Below are 18,560 nucleotides of genomic sequence, written 5' to 3'. Positions count from 1 at the left end.
ACAACAAGAAAGCCGAGTTACCCAAACACTACACACAGGTTCACGTGAGCGAAGATGGCCCGAGGCACGCAGTGGGCAGAGACCCGGAGGAGAAGCCGCGGCCTCACCTTGATGCGTCCACCCCTGCTATCCTCCCCTCTTCCTCAGAGGGGGCACAAGGAACTAGAAGAAGGTGGTGAGGCAGCGACTAGGAGCGCTGGCACTGAGCTGACATGGAGGAGACTGTGCGTGGTCCCCAGCTGTGGCTTAGTGGGGTGTGTGGCCACTGGAGTGGCCTGGATGCCAGTGGACATGTCCACTCCCTTCCAGACTCAGCAATTTTCTCAGAGGCACCAAGGGGCCCCATGCTGGGACTGCACTGGGAAGCATATCCATAGCTTCTGGTTCAAGTGGAAGGTGCTTTCCAACCTAAGTACTATCTCTGAGGGGACTAATTACTCCCAAAATTTTTAGTGACCCAGAGGTTAGAAAACTGGGGCATTCTTTGAGTTATGTAATGAGGCCTCTATTGTTTACTATGGCTGGGTGCTATCTACAACAATAAACCAGATGGCTTCATTTGCATGCAGATTTGAGTCTATTTGTAGAGGTGTTCTTATGGGTAGAAAAAAAAATTACTTCCTTAATTAAAGCACTTTGTGCTTTCAGGAGAGGTAAGCATAGCTTTGTTCTGCTATCAGCCTCATTTTATGGGGTGAGCTCAGCCCAGAACCAAGGACTGCAAGTTAAGACCTGTCCTGGAGCTAGTCATTCCCTCTTCAGTGTTTCATCCTCTCCAGCATGCAGTTTCCATGGCTTCAACCCAAACGGGTGATGTTATAACCTTGTGAGAGGAGTCAATGATATAAAGTTTTCACCCTGTGTCTCTTTGTGACTTGGTTTCTTTGGGCAAGAATGGGGATGGGGTCCCATGGAGAAAAAGAATTTGATGCTGACAATGAAAGATCAGAAAGAGATATTAAGAAAATGGTTCCATTTACCATTGCATCAAAAAGAATAAAATACCTAGGAATAAACCTACCTAAGGAAGTAAAAGGCCTATATTCTGAAAACTGTAAGGTGCTGTTGAAGATGACACAAACAGATGGAAAGATACACCATGTTCCTGAATTGGAAGTCTCAATTATTATGAAAATGGCCATATTTCCCAAGGCAATCTATAGATTCAAAGCAATTCCTATCAAATTACCAAAGCATTTTTCACAGGACTGGAACAAAAGCTTTTAAAATTTGTATGAAAACACAAAAGACCTTGACTAGCCAAAACAATCTTGAGAGCAAGGAATGGAGCTGCAGGAATCATGCTCCCTTACTTCAGACTGTACTATAAAGCTACAGTCATCAAAACAGTATTGCAATGGAATAAGAAGAGACACATAGATCAACAGAACAGGATAGAAAGCCCAGAAATAAATCTATGCACTTATAGTCAGTTAATCTATGACAAAGGGGGGCAAGAATATACAACGGAGAAAAGGACAGTCTCTTCAATAAGTAGTGCTGGGAAAACTGAACAGCTGCATGTAAAAAAAATGAAATTAGAACATTTTCTAACACCATATAAAAAATAAACTCAAAATGGATTAAAGACCTAAATGGAAGACTGAATACAATAAAATTCCTAGAAGAAAACACAAGAGAATACTCTTTGAAATAAATGCAGCAACAGTTTTTTGGATTCCTCTCCTAGAGTCATGGAAACAAAAACAAAAATAAACAAATGGGACCCACTTAAAAGCTTTCTAACAGCAAAGGAAATGAAAAACAAAACGAAAAGACAATCTACAGGATGGAGGAAACTATTTGCAAACAATGTGACTAAGAAGGGATTAATTACCAAAACATGCAAACAGCTCATACAGCTCAATATAATAAAACAACAACCCTCAGCTCATACAGCTCAATATAAAAAAAAAAAAATTAATAGCCCAATCAAAAAAATGGTCAAAAGTTCTAAATAAACATTTCTCTAGAGGAGACATACAGATGGCCAAGAGACAAATAATAAATTCTAGAGAGGATGTGGAGAAAAAGGCACCCTCCTACACTGTTTTTGGGAATGTAACTTGGCACAGCCACTATGGAAAACAGTAGGGAGGCTCCGTCCCTTAAAAACTAAAAAGAGAGTTACTATATGATCCTGCAATTTCACTCCTAAGCATATATCCAGAGAAAACTCTAATTCAAAAACACAGACACATCCCAATGTTCACTGCAACACTGCTTACAATAGGCAAGAAATGGAAGCAACCTAAATGTCCACTAACAGATGAGTGGGTAAAGATGTGGTATATACACACAGTGGGATATTACTCAGTCATAAAAAGAGTGAAATAATGCCACTTGCAGCAACAAGGATGTTCTAGAGATTAAGTGAAGTAAGTCAAACAGAGAAAGACAAATATCATATGATATTGCTTATATGTGGAATCTAAAGAAACAGACACAAATGAACTTATTTACAAACCGAAATAGATCCATAGACATGGAAAACAAACTTACAGTTACCATATAAAGCTTTATATGTCCCAGGGATGAATTCTCTGATTTTCTCTCTTTTCCTGAGTGATTTCATCTGCTTTCAGCACTTCAAGTACTATCCTTAGGTCAATGATCCTCAGATTTAAGTATACAGTTAGCTGTCTAGTATAAGATTAACACATGCATTTCTTTCTTTAAATTTTATTTATTTTTAATTGAAGGATAATCGCTTCATAGTGTTCTGCTGTTTTTAAACACATGCATTTCTTACTGGACAGTTTTACCTTGACTTACAAATACCTCAAACTAAATGCCTGAGAGTGACAGCGATTCACCCAGTCCTGTCCAACTCTTTGTGACCCCATAGACTGTAGCCCGCCAGGCTCCTCTGTCCATGGAATTCTCCAGGCAAGAATATTGGAGTGGGTTGCATTCCCTTCTCCAGGGGATCCTCCCAACTCAGGGATCAAACCTGGGTCTCCCACATTGCAGGTAGATTCTTTACTGTCTGAGCCACCAGAGAAGCCCTGAGAGTGAACATATATTCCTTCCACGTTAGCTCTACCTGTAGTATTCTCCACTTTAGAGCTGTTCCTACTTTTTCACCCAAGCTGGGAACATGGTAGTCACTGCTGGGTATCCACCCCCAACGCCTGACGGTGGACCCTGCAGAATATTCTGTGGTGTTGCCTGCATTTTTCACTCCTTCTGCTGTCTTGGCTCGGCCATCACCTCTTGCCTGGATTCCATGCTAATTTTTGGTTCTGTTTCCAATGTGTTGGGATCTGACATCTAGCCTTCGGAATGCATTGCAAACTCTCTGATGTGATGTGTGAACCCAGTCTCCCCAGCCTCTTTTCTCCTTACCCCTCTCCTATCATCAGCTACATGCGGCTGCCCAGTTTCCACCAGCCATGGTGCTATGTACGGACTCCTTATTTTCCTCTGTGTGGCTTCCTCATTTTGGAATCTCCTTTTTTCCATCTGCTCTTCACCCACTTCCCAACTTGCACACTGTATCTGACCTGGCTCCTTCTCAGTCTTGAAGGCTCAGCTCAGGTGTTACCTCCTCCAGATAGCATTCTGTCCCCTCCCCTTGTGTGTGCCATGCACTTTCCCTGATCTCCTGTGATGTCTTGAGTTTATCATCACACCCAACTATTGTTGTTGTTGTTCAGTCACTAAGTCATGTCTGACCCTTTGTGACCCTGTGGACTGTAGCATGCCAGGCTCCCCATCCTTCACTTTATCTTGGAGTTTGTTCAGATTCATGTCCATTGAGTTGGTGATGCTACCCAGCTATCCCAACTTACAGTATTATTATAATTATTTCCTGTGTTCCCCTTCTCTGCTACGCTGTGGATTTCAGAGAGCAGAGATCATATTTTCTATTTCTTTCTCCCTGTAGTATCCAGCCTGTGCCACAGAGGTGATCAATATGTGCTTCTTGAGTAAGTGAAAAAAATGTTCTTTTAAAAAAAGTTTGCATCATTGACAATCCCACTACCAGTTAATATCATTTCTTGACGTGACCATCTGCAAAGCTGACCTTCTAGTTTCAGAACTGGAGTTATTTGGCCCACAGGGACAGACGCTTTTCTAGGTTTGGTGTTATTTATTTGGACTTCTGGGCACATGCAGGATTTCCCTTCTCAGAGATCTGACATGCACAGAGGTCACTTCTGTCTTTGCTACGTCTTACTTTGCCTCTACCTCTCACTTTTTCTCTTTTGGTATAATTGCAGTTCATGGCCTAAGACCGTGAAGCTCCCATTTCACGGTCTGCCCTGCTGTCATGTGTCATGGAGGAGGTCCTGCAAGATGGTGAAGACAGCTATGCACGCTGCCACCTTGGCCGCCTTGCAGAGGAGGAGGCTCTAATGAGAGCAGCCTTTCTGTATTGACAGACTAAACCCCTCACAACCCCTCGACCATAGGAAAACAGATTTTCTATCAACTCCGTTAGCTAAGTAAAATGTGGGGAAAAGCGGTTCATTTCAGCAGAATGGTGGGTGTGAACCTTAGAAACTGCTCTACCCAGCAGAGTAATAGATTGCTACGATCCCTGCAATTATGTTACACAAATCAAAGTTTCCTGTTGGTGCGCTTTTCATTACAAGAAATAAAAAGATTCACATGTCCTATTCATAGATAACTGTGGGTTTTGTACTGAAAACTAACACGGTCCTCATGTCTCCAGGAACAGCATCAGAACCCGACAACCAATGGAGCAAAGTGAAGGAGATGAGCAAAGGAACATGAGCTTTTGACACCCGTCCTATAATTATACAGAAATAAACCCGCTAGTAAATTAGAAAAGTAGCTCCTTGGTCACAGGGTTGTGGTAACAAGAGAAAGCAACAATGGTGTGCAGCAGCATCATGAAACACTAAATAACTATAGAAAGGGAAAAATTCCTTCATGACTGTATTTACTAATAATGGTAGAAAATGAACATGTATTTCAATGTATGTAGGAGGGGGATAGCTGGTTTGGTTTTATATATAATATACATGCTACAGTTTCTTGCCAACTCAAAACACAAAATAAAGCTTGAAAGCATGGTCAAAAGAAAGTCCAAAAACAATTCCTGTTTGGGAGCTAAGTGAAAATAATTCCCAATATGAAAGTGAATGGTTCATCAAAGAGAAAATAAGCATTCAGACATTAAGGATAAGAAGAACACAGTGAGGGCGCGATTCCATTTTGTGATTGTGAGTCTCTGCTGTTGGTTTCACAGTGTGAGGCTGGGGTGTGTAGACACTGAGCTTTGGTCTGATCACAGAGGTGAGGATTGCATAGGGGAATTAAAGCTGACCGCAGAGGACACACGTCAGTCTGCGATGATGTAAGACCACAGGAGTTTAGAACTTTGTGTCATACAGTTAAAACAAATAATAAAGCGAGTGTGATGGCATCCAAAATGTGACTTGATTGTTTAGTTGCTAAGTTGTATCCAACTCTTTTGAGACCCCATGGACTATAGCCTCTGTCCATGGGGTTTCCCAGGCAAGAATACTGGAAAGGGTTGCCATTTCCTACTCCAGGGGATCTTCCTGACCCAGGGATGGGACCCATGTCTCCTGCTTGGCAGGCAGACTCTTTACCACTGAGGCACCAAGGAAGCTTTTATTTTCTTGGGCTCCAAAATCACTGCAGATGGTGACTGCAGCCATGTAATTAAAATACACTTGCTGCTTGGAAGACAAGTTATGACCAACCTAGACAGAATATTAAAAAACAGAAACATTACTTCACCAACAAAGGTCCGTCTAGTCATGGCTATGGTTTTTCCAGTAGTTACGTATGGATGTGAGAGTTGGACTAGAAAGAAAGCTGAGAGCCAAAGAATCGATGCTTTGAACCATGAGAGTCCCTTGGACTGCAAGGAGATCCAACTAGTCCATTCTAAAGGAAATCAGTCCTGAATATTCACTGGAAGGACTGATGCTGAAGTTGAAGCTCTAATACTTTGGCCACCTGATGCAAAGAACTGACTCATTGGAAAAGACCCTGATGCTCGGAAAGATTGAAGACGGGAGGAGAAGGGGTTGATGGAGGATGAGATGGTTGGATGGCAACACCAACTCAATGGACATGAGTTTGAGTAGGCTCCAGGAGTTGGTGATGGACAGAGAAGCCTGGTGTGCTGTGGTCCATGGGGTTGCAAAGAGTCGGACATGACTGAGCGACTGAACTGACTGACCAGGGAAGCCCCCATGAGCTGATTTAGACCTAATGTTAAGGGAATCTGGGAATTTGTCAGAGGGCAGGATGGATGGCTTGAGTGGTGACCAGATGCTGAAGTGGCTTCAAGCGTGAAGAGCGGGGACCACAGCGGATGCTGCTGAGTGTGCAGTTATTACACACTCGGTGCAGCTGGTACGTGCTCTGAGTGTGTGGTTATCACAGCCCTGCAGACCCCCAGGGCATGTGTCAGCTGTACCTTCGGGACAACTGGATTTCAGCGTAAAAGATTTTTGCTGAAGGCAGAGGTACTGCCACAGCCCCACGCAGTGGAGCCTCACTCCACATTTATTGAGCAAAATGTGGTACTAAAGTACATGCCTGGATAATGAACTGTTAAAGAAGTCATTACAATGAAATTCAGTGTGACATGTCACTCTATGACCAGACTTACACTTTCTACTTCGAAATGTCCATGTAACATGGAAGTCCCGGTCCCATTCTTGCCTTTGATGTTATTGAGAACAATGCGAAGGTTGGCTGCCCAGAATCCACCTGCTCAGGAATCTCAATATTTTTAAAGTGAATTTAGATTATAACATAAAGCAAAAGTCAATAGCTTTAACTGCCACCGCCTAGTGCTGTAGGTTATGCTAATTTGAAACTGAGTAGATGGTGCCAGAGTCTGGGGTTTGAAGGCAATGGTTTCCAACAGCTTGGCAGCACCCAGAGCAGTGGCTTTGAAACATGCTGCATTCTGACCTTTCCTCAGTCTCTGGCTTGGGAGGAAAAACAAGGCCTTTAAAATTCAGATCGGAAGGTGCACGGAGCTCCGAATGGATGCTGATGGAACCAATCTCACATTTCACCTCTGCAAAACTTTATGGGAAGTTTATGGGGATTTATTGTTTCAAGAACAGAAGGACATTTACCTACAGATGCAGGGGAATAAATTTCAAGTACATTTAGTATTGGAGAATGGTCGCTTTATTGCTGATTTCAATCCACTTGACTTTCCCCTTAATCTTCCACACTCTACCTTGAACTGAACACACACACACACACACACACACACACACACATTTTTAGTCTGATGCTTCATTGGTTTGTAAAATTTTCAAGGTGCTTTTAATAGTAAAAAAAATGCAAACAACCACAACGTATAAATCTATTATGGTATATTCAAAAATATAATACAATGTGTCATAAATAGTAAAATAGACCTAAGCAAAGGGTCAATTGTATATTGTGACATGGCACATAATTTGCAGAATAAAACACACACAATAGCTCCATTTTGATAAAAAGTAGATGTATAGTGCCTTATAGACATACATACATATGTGAAGTGTTAGTCATTCAGTTGTGTCAGACTCTTTGTGACACCATGTACTGTGCCTGTCAAACTCCTCTGTCCATGGGATTCTCCAGGCAAGAAAACTGGAGCAGGTTGCTATTCCCTTCTCCAGGAGATCTGCCCACCTCAGGGATCAAACCCAGGTCTCTTGCATTGTAAGCAGATTCTTTACAGTCTGAGCCACCAGGGGAGCTGTATACATGTATAAGCCTAAGAATAAGCATATGTTGTTAAGTTCTGTCTGACTTTTGGGACCCCATGGACTGTAGCCCGCCAGGCTCCTCTGTCCATGGGATTCTCCAGGCAGGAATAATGGAGTGGGTTGGCATTTCCTTCTCCAGGGGACCTTCCCAACTCAAGGAGCAAACCCAGGTCTCCTGAATTGCAGATGGATTCCTTATTGTCTGAGCCACCAGGAAAGCCCTATATACATGTATATACACAAGTATATAGAATATACCAGTCAATCCTAAATGTACCAGTCAATATATCAGTCAATATTGACTGAATACATATTGAATATACCAGTCAGTCCTAAAGGAAATAAACCCTGAATATTCATTAGAAGAACTCATGTTGAGGCTAAAGCTCCAATACTTTGGCCATTGGATGCGAAGAGTCAACTCATTGGAAAAGACCCTGATGCTGGGAAAGACTGAAGGCAGGAGGAGGAGGGGATGACAGAGGATGAGATGGTTAGATAGCATCACCAGTGCAATGGACATGAATTTGAGCAAATTTGGGGAGACAGAGAAAGACAGAGGAGCCTGGCATAATGCAGTCCATGGGGTCACAAAGAATTGGACAGAAAGGCTACCCACTCCCGTGTTCTGGGCTGGAGAATTCCATGGACAGAGGAGCCTGGCAGGCTACAGTCCATGGGGTCGCAAAGAGTCGGACATGACTGAGCGACTTTCACTAGCAACTGAACAACAAAAAATTAGAATACATACACCTTGATACATGTGACGGTGTGTATATTCCTTTAAGCACAGAGTAAAAGAGAAAAGTCTAGAAGAATCCACATCAAACTTTAACACTGGTTGGTTACTTTTGTGGATGGTAATGGATGCAGGATTTGTATTGGGAAGGACTGAGATTGTGTATTTGTGTGAGAGAGGAAAAAGAAAAGAGAAATTTAAGTGGAAGAGGAAGCAAGGCTGCAAGAAAGGGAGCTGGGGGAGGAACCTAGGGTGGGGCTGAGCACGAGTGGAGGGTGATGGTGAAACGTGGTGTACAGAGCAGGTGGAAGAACGTAAACGTGCTCTGTGCTCAGAATTAAATGACCTTGGATGTTCCTGGGGGATACAGTAAAGGTCAGATTATTTCCCCATTACCTTTAGTCACTGGATTGTAATTTTGAGAAGAAATCCCATGATGGGACTGAGCAGTGGGGGTAGAGGAAGCCTCGGCTTTTGCATCTGGATAGTGGGTCTCTGGACCTTACTCTAAAGCCATACGGGAGCTGCAGCGAGAAAGGGGCCATTCTTCCTGATCCGGAGAAAGAGTAAGGTCCTTGAGACATTCATAAAGCGGTGGCTGCTGATGGCTTAACAATTACTTATCCTATCTAAAAAATTTATTTTAGTAAGTGATTCTTGAAGATTTGAATGCCAAACTAATTAATGTTCAATGGCATGATTTCAAGTATCAACACAGGATAGGGAATAAATATTTCAATATCCCATGGTCTATATTTATAACTATAATAATTATTTAGTATTAATAGTTGCCTTGCATCTGTGATCTATGTTTCAGTGCCAGCATACATATAGACCCTCAGAAAAACATTTGACTTAAGAATCTTGACAAATGAGGGGAAAACGTTAGAATAAAAAGTAGACCATACAATTCTAATTTTCTTCACTAAGAAGAATCAAGTAAAGCCTTCCAAAGTTGACCTATGATAATAAACTTGGATATCAATACTTTAGAAAAAGTATTTCTAATTATAAAAAGTATTTTTCTAAATAAAAATAGAATAAAAAGGGCAGGAGGGTAGGAGGAGAAGGAGGCAAGAGAGGATGAGACGGTTGCAGGGCGTGAGTTTGAGCAAGCTCCGGAAGATGGTGGAATACAGGGAAGGCTGGCATGCTGCAGTCTATGGGGTCACCAAGAGTCGGACACGGCAGCGACTGAACAACAACAACTTTAGAAAATGAAGTTTACATTGAAAAGTACTTAATAAAAATAATGCTGTAAACAAAACTTACCCCACTCCAGGGAGGAAGGTTAAACCATTTCATGATTTTTTCTTTTAACACTAAACTTCAAAATATCTTTCTTTTTGAAGAAAATACATGGGAAAATTTCCTTCTGCTCTATTTCACATGCTTGAAAAACTCTCAAGCAGTCTACTGTGTATAAATCAGAGAACTTAGAGCAGAAAGGGAGCAAATTTTCATGGAAATCATTTGGAAGGTGAGAGACTGGACCTGATTAGTTTTCACAAGGTATCACCATTCTGCGAAGGATTATTTCCCATGAGTGAAATGTAGTGCTCCCTCCAGATAATTTTCCCAGGCACAGGTCTTTGTGTGTCTCTCAATCTGGTATTTTATTCTTTTATAATCAACAGCTCACAAACTTTAGCATGCATTGGAACAATATGCGTAGCTTGCTAAAATGCAGCTTTCTGAGCCTCAATCTCAGCTCTTCCGCATCACTCAGGCCCGGGTCCAGGATCTGCCCTTTTAATCAGAACCTCAGCTCCTTCTGATGTGGGTGATGTTTTCTACAGAAGCACTGGAAACACAGCTTTGGAGTCTGGGCACCTTTCTAGAAGCTGGCTGATTGTGAATACCATTATTTTGAACGTTGTGAAGGGCAAACATGCCATTCCTTCCTGTTCTTGATGCAGCTGGACCAGGACATGAGGAAAGTCTGCCAAGAAATCACCTTCGCTCCTGACTTGGGCTTCAGCCAGCAGGAACAGCCTGGAAACCGCACAGGCCCTGAGAGTGCAGGTCCATCAGCTTTGATGCACAAGCACGTTGCTTCCTTTGCCAGAGAGATCTGCATGCTAGGAGCCAGACTGGGCTGCTCTGGGGGGCCCTGGAAGAAGCTCAGATACTGGGCACTCAGCCCTCCTCCTGCAGTTCCATGTTTGTTTACTCAAGTTCATTTGACACTCAGGACATTGTTCATCCTGGTTCTCTCCCCACCAACTCACTCCTGGCCATTGATTGCTTCTCCTGCCTCCACACATCTCTTAAATATTTGTCCTCCCAAGGCTGCACTCAGGCCCTCAACTCTTCTCTTTCCAGCCTCCCACCCCCCCAGTCCCAGCTCTCTAGCCGTGACTGCCACCTTCCTGTCTCTGATGACCGCCATCCATGTCCCCTGCACAGACTCGAATCAGAGTTCCAGGATGAAGTGCCAGAATCCTAGCAGGACATGCCCATCTTTTCTGATTTCCTACCAGAAGCTGAAAAGAGCAAGTGTAAAACCAAACTGACTGTCCTCACCCCCTGATTGGGCCCCTCTGTGGTCTGCATTTCAAGGATCACTATGCTTGGAGTCTCCCGTGGATAGGAAGCTTCGCGGTCTAGCCCGAGCCACAGTTCTCCCACCCACACAAAATCAGATGCCAGATTCTGTCACTTCTACCTCTGAGGCATCTCTCCAGGCATCACCTGCTCTCTTTACCGATCGCGTTCGTCTCCCTGGCTACCATCCTTCCCACTCCGAGCCATCCTCCACTGGGCCAGCAGGACTGCTTTCTGACACAGACCAAATTAGCCACACGGGTCACGAATCCAACCCGCAGATTCACACCCCTCTGTGATGACATTTCATTTTTGTTTTCCTTCTTTTCTTCTTCATCTTAGTTAACACAAATGCTATGAATTGTAGAGATAATGACCATGCTAGTCTTTATTGACAGTTTACTGTATGTATCCTTCCCTATGCTAGGCATTGACATGCATGATTCCACTTAAGAGTCACAAAACCCTAAAACTTAGGCACTGCTTCTATTCCCCTTTGCAGATGAGGCAGTAGAGACTCAGAGATTGACTAACCTGCTCAAGTTCACATGGGTAGTAAGAGGGGCCTCAGAGTAAGTCTGACTGAATCCAACACCTATAAGTCCAATCATTTACCTTGACTGCCTATTTTCATTGTGCTTAAATAAATACTATGCAGAGTATTCTTACTCTACGCATTTAAAATAATTTCTATGCTATGGTGGGTGGAGAACAGTGATGGGTTTGAGCCATCCAGTTGGCTCAGGGTGAGCTTGTCACTATATTGCCTGTAAAATAAACATGTCTTAGGAGAAGGCAATGGCACCCCACTCCAGTGCTCTTGCCTGGAAAATCCCATGGACGGAGGAGCCTGGTAGGCTACAGTCCATGGGGTCGCTGAGAGTCGGACATGACTGAGCGACTTCACTTTCACTTTTCCCTTTCATGCACTGGAGAAGGAAATGGCAACCCACTCCAGTGTTCTTGCCTGGAGAATCCCGGGGACGGCGGAGCCTGGTGGGCTGCCGTCTATGGGGTCGCACAGAGTTGGACATGACTGACTTGACTTAGCAGCAGCAGCAGAGGATGAACTTCATGGCCACAGCTTCTTAAATTCATGCTTTACTTTTATGCTCGTAGATTTCAAATGTATTAACTGTTAATGGCTGAGGAACTTTGTAACTCCTTCCACTGTAAATAGATTGGTTGGTTAAGCATTTTCCAAATATATTCAACAGAACACTAAATTCAGAATTCTGAAATATCAATGGTCTTTGTATTTATAAGTATATGGACTGTGCTGTTTTATTTTGAGCCCCATAGATGTTATTAAAGAACATCACTATGTTTTATTCGGTTTAGAAATTGTGATAACTGGGACAAATCACTGCTTGAGAAGATGTGGAGCGTTATCGATTAAACTGCTGATCCATGTCGTCAGGAGGCGGGCACATAAAGCAAGGCTTGATAGTTTTCTTTTAAATAAACTGAGACTGTAGGTACTTGCTTCTTTGCAACTCTTCTCATGTATCTAATAAAGATTCAGGCACTCTTAAACGAGCTCTGTGATGGGTGATGGGGGGATCGTATCTGTTTTCTGCCGCTCCCCCCAACGTTAGTCAAGGCATTTGTGGACATGGCAACCCCAGTGTCAGGAGATGCTTGAGAAATGGGAGGTATGCTGAAAGAATGAAAGCTGAGCACAGTGGCAGTGAAGGACTTTTGTTGGTTGTTGTTGTTTAGTCACTACGTTGTGTCCAACTCTTTGCAACCCATGGACTGTAGCCCACCAGGCTCCCCTGTCCATGGGATTCTCCATGCAACAATACTGGAGTGGGTTGTCATTTCCTTCTCTAGGGGATCTTCCTGATCCAGGGATCAAACCTGCATCTCCTGCATTGGCAGGCAGGTTCTTTACCACTGAGCCACCAGAGAAGCCTGAAGGATTTTAAAGCCACAGGAAAATGTTTTCAAAGCTCTTTTCTTACTTATGATCCAGGTTCCAGGAAGCAGTGGATCTGCAGTCCTGGTGGACCAGCCTGCCCCGTCCCTTCCTCTGTCCCAGCCAAGCATAATGCGTAACGAGCGTCTCCATTTTCTCCGGGAGGCTTCAGAGCTCTCCTGGCTCGTTGCCCTTCTGGAATCATGCCATGCCTCAAGGTAGAAACACCTCATGAATATTTCTGTGTGGATTGATGCTCCTCACCAGACTACACAGAAAATAAGGACTTTGCCCCTTAAACAGGATATAACATCTGCTTCTGTTGGTCCACATTTAACCAAATGGCTCTAAGAATTAGGTACCTGCTTCCCCAAGGAAATGAAACAGATGGGGTCTTAAGATCCAGACCAGAGCCTCCATGAGTTTACTCCGTTTTCCTTTCGTGAGTTCTTTGTAGTTAAGTCATTGGCAAAATAACTTTTAGTAAAATCACTGAGAAGAGCCGACTCATTGGAAAAGACCCTGATGCTGGGAAAGACTGAGGGCAGGAGGAGAAGGGGATGGTTGGGGATAGGATGGTTGGATGGCATCACCGACTCGATGCACATGAGTCTGAACAAATACCTGGAGATACTGAAGGACAGTGAAGGCAGGCGCACTGCAGTCCATGGGGTAGTGAAGAGTTAGACATGGTGACTGAACAACAACAACAATGCATTGGAAAAGACTCTGATTCTGGGAAAGATTGAAGGCAAAAGGAGAAGAGGGCGGCAGAGGATGAAATGGTTAGATGGCATCACCAACACAATGGACATGAGTTTGAGCAAATTCCAGAAGACAGTGAAGGACAGGGAAGCCTGGTGTGCTGCAATCCATGGGGTTGCAAAAAGTAGGACATGACTGAGCAACTGAACAACAACAACAACTGGTAGAATAAGACAGCTCCCAGGATACTTTAGTGCTATTAACTCATGTCTGCATCCTTCTTTCCTTTTTTTGGTTCTGTGATGAGAATTTCAGCAAATAACCTCCTACTGAGGGTCATAAACCCTTCACTTTGTGTCTCTGAAACTTGAGGAAAGCTGTCTGATCTGGACCCCGTGCTCCAGGCCTGTCTTCTAATGGCCCTGCATCCACATAGGCATTGACTCCCAGCCCGGTAGGGAGGATTTCCTTTTCCTGCTCCACTGCTGGCTTCTCTTTGGCTTGTGGTGCCCCTGAGGTTACACCTTGACCTACAACATCAGTGGAGACAGTGCAATGGAGGATGCAGCAGATATCGCGGGGACTGTGCAGTGGAGGATGCGGCGGATATCATGGGGACCGTGCAGTGGAGGATGCGGCGGATATCATGGGGACCGTGCAGTGGAGGATGCGGCGGATATCATGGGGACCGTGCAGTGGAGGATGCGGCGGATATCATGGGGACCGTGCAGTGGAGGATGCGGCGGATATCATGGGGACCGTGCAGTGGAGGATGCGGCGGATATCATGGGGACCGTGCAGTGGAGGATGCGGCGGATATCATGGGGACCGTGCAGTGGAGGATGCGGCGGATATCATGAGATGGGTTGAAACCACTTAAGATGAAGACTGCATATGGAAAAAAGTGTGAAGACAGAACTCTTCCCAACCTTGGGTTTCCTTTAATGGTATCTTAGAAGAGCAAACATCACTGTAGACATTTTTTTAATCTTCAGAAGATTGCTTTTTCCTATTCTGATTTTGACCTGTGTGCACTGGCTTCTCGCAACTCTACATAAGTCAAATTAAGTTGCTTTATTTTTTAATTTGGGCTTCTTCGGTGGCTCAGATGGTAAAGAATTCACCTGCAATGCAAGAAACCCAGGTTTGATCCCTGGGTCAGGAAGATCCCCTGGAAAAGGGAATAGTTACACACTCCATGTTCTTGCCTGGAGAATCCCATGGATAGGGGAGTCTGGTGAGCTGCAGTCCATGGGATCACAAAGAATCAGACATGACTGAGTGACTAAACACATTTTTAAATTAATTACTTGTCAATTTTGAGAACTGGGATAAGTACATTATTCCAAAAGGAAAATATAGATTGTTATGCGAGGGTATGAAGAAGCTGATATAGACAGGTATAGAAACAAAAGAATTTAATTCATTGGAGAGTGGGGAAGCAAAATGCAACATGTATTTACCACAAGTCCTTGAAAAAAAGATACTATCTGATCCACAGTCTTAACATTTACACACACACACACACACACACTCACACACACACAATTCTAAATACAATTCTGTGAAGGTACATATGGTTTGGAATTCTTACAGAATCAGGCATAAGAACTATTTCAGTGCATTTTGTCTAAGCATGAAAGAATGAGAACCAAATGTTTCAATGTAAAAAAAAGTCAGCTTTAACAAAACCAGATGCCCTAAGAAAGGAAGATCATAGCAATCTATAATTGTATATCAGAAAATCACTGTGAACTTAGGACCTTAAAACCACATGTATATTCCATCTCTGTCATTATTTACTGTGGCCCAGTTGCAGTGTGTTTGCCTACCATTCACTTTCCTGGTTGCACATGGTGCCCAGATTCTGGATTTTTTTATTCTCTACTATTTCTGGTAGGGATGCAGATTCCACGTCTCATAGAAGGAAAACAAAATAAAACAAATTGGAATGGGTCTGGCGCATTGTGTTGCCAGAAACCAAGGATGTTTTTAAGAACCCTGGGAGTAGTAGTAGAATAATAAGTGAATGGAATCAAGGTCAAGAGATTCCTGTCAGCAAAATACTGATGAGTCGAAGTGAATGGGTGGGGGGTTGCTGGAATGCAAGTGAGCATGAGTTGCTGCTGCTGCTGCTGCTAAGTCGCTTCAGTTGTGTCCGATTCCGTGTGACCCCATAGACAGCAGCCCACCAGGCTCCGACGTCCCTGGGATTCTCCAGGCAAGAATACTGGAGTGGGTTGCCATTTCCTTCTCCAGTGCATGAAAGGGAAAAGTGAAAGTGAAGTCGCTCAGTCGTGTCCGACTCTTAGCGACCGCATGGACTGCAGCCTACCAGGCTCCTCCATCCATGGGATTTTCCAGGCAAGAGTACTGGAGTGGGTTGCCATTGCCTTCTCCGGAGCATGAGTTACACTTGACTAAAACAAGTTGAGTTTAGTCTGTGAATGGTCATTTGCTTATAATGATACTTATACAAGTCAATAGAAGGCATATCAAAGACACTTATAACACAAAGAAGGGTAAATAAAATAGTAGAGGGTTAATAGTCTATTTCCTCTGCTAATTATATTCCTGACTGTTAATTATATAGTATATGCTTGGCAGGCACAAAACCAGCAAGACAAATAACCCTAAGAGAAGTAGTTATTGTAATGAAACCAGAAAGGGCCAGCCAGTAGCTGGAGTCAAACATGAAAACTGAATGAAACAAAAGCTTGTCATTCATTAGCACCAGTGACCCTACTGAGCAGAAATCAACAGTGACTTCAGAAAATTATCATCTGAGCCAGTGTCTTGACGAGGAGAACTAAATGTGGACTCAACGTGCTGTCTACTAGGAGGTAATGCTCCTATATGGTTCTAATAATCTTAATAAAAATACTTTAAAATTTCCCAACATGATATTCTAACAGATCAACAGAAGTCAACACATTATAATGATAGGATCAATACAATTAGATGTTGGTCAAATCATTTGTGAAAAAAGATCATTTAAAACTAAAACCAGGGACTTCCCTTGTGGTCCAGTGGTTAAGAATCTGTTTGCTAATGCAGGGAGCCTGGGTTCAATCCCTGGTCTGTGAAGATTCCACATGCCATGGAGCAACAAAGTCTCTTTGCCACAACTACTGAGTCTGCTCCTAGAGCCCCTGCTCACAACAAGAGAAGCTACCACAATGAGAAGGCTGTGCACCGCACAGTGAAGAATAGCCCCCCCTCACCCCAGCTAGAGAAAGCCCTAGCACAGTGATGAAGACCCAGCACAAACAAAAAAACTAAAACTAGTCTGACATCTGCAGATTTAAGTGAAATGTAATCTGATGATCATGGGCTAGGGTTTAAATCTCCTTAGAAACCAGGGCCTTTGTCTTTACCAAGAATCAACTGGTTCACAACTTAAACCCTTGGCTACTCCGAGACAGTTACTTCTTTTGTTTTCACTGGGATATGCCAATATTTTTGAACTCTAGGAAGCCACAACACTAGTGAAATAGCTTATGTGTTAGTAATGTAGCCTAGCAACAAAAATATAAATCATAATAAAGACTAAGGAAAAAATTAAATTCACTATATTTGCATGTTTATAACTGATTTTAATCTAGAATTACTGATTACTTTTGTACTTATAATAATTTTGTGAGAGTTTTATATACTTTTGTATATAAAATTGTATATACAATTTATATTGTATAAAATTGTATACACAATTTATATTATATAAAGTTGTGAGAGGTCTATATGCTTTTCAGGTATTTAGCATATTTAGGAAAATTGGACATATCAGAATTTTTATTTAAATGAATTGCTTATAAAAACTTGATTAAGTTTGCAATTAATGTTTAAGTGTGTGGGAAATTTAATTTGTTAAATTTCTAAGTTTTAATTGTTAGTTGTATAAGTAAACAAGTAATCTATCAATATTTGGGAAATGCTGATAACTTTGTTGAAATAAATGGATACTGTTTCATTCCTAAAACTAAAACATTGACATTAAAGAAAGCACATAGAAAAGTATTTCATTCTAAAGAAAGGGCTATAGACTGAATGTTTGTCCCCTCCCATTCACATGCTAAATCCTAACATGCAACATGGTGGGACTGAGAAGTGGAGCCTTTAGGAGGTGGTCAGGTCTTGAGGATGGAGCCCTCAAGAATGGGATTTTGTTGTTCAGTCGCTAAGTCGTATCTGACTCTTTGCAGCCCCATGGATGGCAGCACACCAGGCTTCCTTGTCCTTCACTATTTCTTGGAGTTTGCTCAGATTCATGACCATTGAGTCAGTGATACTATCTAAACCTCTCATCCTCTGCTGCCCTCTTCCCCTTTTGTGAATGGGATTCGTGCCCTTGCAAAACAGGCCCTATGAGGACACGGCAAGAAGATGGTCATCTATGAACCAGGGAGCAAGTCCCCACCATGCACTGAATCAGCCAGTGCCTTGATATTAGACTTCTCAGCCCTACGACTATGAGAAATATATTTCTATTGTTTATAAGTCACCAAGTCTATCATATTCTGTTAGAGCAACCTGAGCAGACTAAGGCAGAAAGGATCTTTCTAAAATCCCTTGGACTCTAAAGCATCAATCCTCTTAAAGACACAGTTTCAAACCCTCCTTAAGAAGCTGAGTCCCTGGAGAAGGAAATGGCAACCCACTCCAGTATTCTTGCCTGGAGAATCCCATGGATGGTGGGCTACAGTTCATGGGGTCGCAAAGAGTTGGACACGACTGAGCGACCGAGCCCTGAGCAAGAAACCAAGGAACTGTGGTAGATTATTGGTTGGCCACGTTAGGCTTCCTGCAACTATTCCCTTTTCAACATTGCACCTGGCAGTTGTTTCATGATTAAATGAGACATTTAATGATTTAATAGGGGAAGACCATTTTTAGGACTGAATTCCAGCAGAAACTCAATACA

The 18,560-nt window shown here is 42.9% G+C and overlaps 1 protein-coding gene and 1 long non-coding RNA gene across 5 annotated transcripts in view; one reads left to right on the top strand and one right to left on the bottom strand.

Moving 5' to 3' along the window:
- LOC145524614 (uncharacterized) overlaps window positions 1–12,549 on the top strand; it is a 64,927-nt gene extending 52,378 nt beyond the window's left edge. The window contains exon 9 of the long non-coding RNA XR_014067713.1: window positions 12,355–12,549. This is a non-coding gene — a long non-coding RNA (uncharacterized LOC145524614). The remainder of the gene's footprint in view (window positions 1–12,354) is intronic.
- The window catches only part of CNTNAP2 (contactin associated protein 2), a 2,222,175-nt gene that overhangs the window by 288,025 nt on the left and 1,915,590 nt on the right, over window positions 1–18,560 (bottom strand). The gene's annotated exons all lie outside the window — the stretch shown is intronic.

The sequence above is a fragment of the Giraffa tippelskirchi genome, chromosome 10 (genome assembly GCF_054371585.1).
Source record: "Giraffa tippelskirchi isolate mGirTip1 chromosome 10, T2T-mGirTip1v1.2.pri, whole genome shotgun sequence".
Taxonomy (NCBI): domain Eukaryota; kingdom Metazoa; phylum Chordata; class Mammalia; order Artiodactyla; family Giraffidae; genus Giraffa; species Giraffa tippelskirchi.
Note: the sequence above shows the minus strand (reverse complement) of the source record. Positions and strands in the feature narration are given on the sequence as shown.